Genomic DNA, 2,500 nt, shown 5'->3' with positions numbered 1-2,500 from the left:
TCCCAGGAGGGCTCCAAAAGTGTGGGTAAAATATATATCCCACAGGGGGAAAATTGAAAAAAAGTTGAAAAAAAAAATTTTTGGGGACTTAGAAAATTTTCACACATGTGTCAGACTTCCAGACAGGGGAGCGTGTCAGTGCGCGCATCCGATTTCAGTTCCAGAGCGATTCGCGCGATGAGTCCTTGATACTTAGTCGTTTTTGGCAAAATTTCTGACTTTTTGAAAATTTCACAATTTTGTGAAAACTTCCACAAAATGAGGTTCTAGTATGTTAGAGGGCATCCCAGGAGGGCTCCAAAAGTGTGGGTAAAATATATATCCCACAGGGGGAAAATTGAAAAAAAGTTGAAAAAAAAAATTTTTGGGGACTTAGAAAATTTTCACACATGTGTCAGACTTCCAGAGAGGGGAGCATGTCAGTGCGCGCATCCGATTTCAGTTCCAGAGCGATTCGCGCGATGAGTCCTTGATACTTAGTCGTTTTTGCAAAATTTCTGACTTTTTGGAAAATTTCACAATTTTGTGAAAACTTCCACAAAATGAGGTTCTAGTATGTTAGAGGGCATCCCAGGAGGGCTCCAAAAGTGTGGGTAAAATATATATCCCACAGGGGGAAAATTGAAAAAAAGTTGAAAAAAAAAATTTTTGGGGACTTAGAAAATTTTTCAACTTTTGTCAGACTTCCAGACAGGGGAGCGTGTCAGTGCGCGCATCCGATTTCAGTTCCAGAGCGATTCGCGCGATGAGTCCTTGATACTTAGTCGTTTTTGCAAAATTTCTGACTTTTTGGAAAATTTCACAATTTTGTGAAAACTTCCACAAAATGAGGTTCTAGTATGTTAGAGGGCATCCCAGGAGGGCTCCAAAAGTGTGGGTAAAATATATATCCCACAGGGGGAAAATTGAAAAAAAGTTGAAAAAAAAAATTTTTGGGGACTTAGAAAATTTTCACACATGTGTCAGACTTCCAGACAGGGGAGCGTGTCAGTGCGCGCATCCGATTTCAGTTCCAGAGCGATTCGCGCGATGAGTCCTTGATACTTAGTCGTTTTTGGCAAAATTTCTGACTTTTTGAAAATTTCACAATTTTGTGAAAACTTCCACAAAATGAGGTTCTAGTATGTTAGAGGGCATCCCAGGAGGGCTCCAAAAGTGTGGGTAAAATATATATCCCACAGGGGGAAAATTGAAAAAAAGTTGAAAAAAAAATTTTTTGGGGACTTAGAAAATTTTCACACATGTGTCAGACTTCCAGACAGGGGAGCGTGTCAGTGCGCGCATCCGATTTCAGTTCCAGAGCGATTCGCGCGATGAGTCCTTGATACTTAGTCGTTTTTGGCAAAATTTCTGACTTTTTGAAAATTTCACAATTTTGTGAAAACTTCCACAAAATGAGGTTCTAGTATGTTAGAGGGCATCCCAGGAGGGCTCCAAAAGTGTGGGTAAAATATATATCCCACAGGGGGAAAATTGAAAAAAAGTTGAAAAAAAAAATTTTTGGGGACTTAGAAAATTTTCACACATGTGTCAGACTTCCAGAGAGGGGAGCATGTCAGTGCGCGCATCCGATTTCAGTTCCAGAGCGATTCGCGCGATGAGTCCTTGATACTTAGTCGTTTTTGCAAAATTTCTGACTTTTTTGAAAATTTCACAATTTTGTGAAAACTTCCACAAAATGAGGTTCTAGTATGTTAGAGGGCATCCCAGGAGGGCTCCAAAAGTGTGGGTAAAATATATATCCCACAGGGGGAAAATTGAAAAAAAGTTGAAAAAAAAAATTTTTGGGGACTTAGAAAATTTTTCAACTTTTGTCAGACTTCCAGACAGGGGAGCGTGTCAGTGCGCGCATCCGATTTCAGTTCCAGAGCGATTCGCGCGATGAGTCCTTGATACTTAGTCGTTTTTGGCAAAATTTCTGACTTTTTGAAAATTTCACAATTTTGTGAAAACTTCCACAAAATGAGGTTCTAGTATGTTAGAGGGCATCCCAGGAGGGCTCCAAAAGTGTGGGTAAAATATATATCCCACAGGGGGAAAATTGAAAAAAAGTTGAAAAAAAAAATTTTTGGGGACTTAGAAAATTTTTCAACTTTTGTCAGACTTCCAGACAGGGGAGCGTGTCAGTGCGCGCATCCGATTTCAGTTCCAGAGCGATTCGCGCGATGAGTCCTTGATACTTAGTCGTTTTTGCAAAATTTCTGACTTTTTTGAAAATTTCACAATTTTGTGAAAACTTCCACAAAATGAGGTTCTAGTATGTTAGAGGGCATCCCAGGAGGGCTCCAAAAGTGTGGGTAAAATATATATCCCACAGGGGGAAAATTGAAAAAAAGTTGAAAAAAAAAATTTTTGGGGACTTAGAAAATTTTTCAACTTGTGTCAGACTTCCAGAGAGGGGAGCATGTCAGTGCGCGCATCCGATTTCAGTTCCAGAGCGATTCGCGCGATGAGTCCTTGATACTTAGTCGTTTTCAGAAGTCACAATTTTGACTTCCAG

The sequence above is a fragment of the Phyllobates terribilis genome, unplaced genomic scaffold (genome assembly GCF_046119375.1).
Source record: "Phyllobates terribilis strain yellow unplaced genomic scaffold, ASM4611937v1 Scaffold_4984__1_contigs__length_55416, whole genome shotgun sequence".
Classification (NCBI taxonomy): domain Eukaryota; kingdom Metazoa; phylum Chordata; class Amphibia; order Anura; family Dendrobatidae; genus Phyllobates; species Phyllobates terribilis.
Note: the sequence above shows the minus strand (reverse complement) of the source record.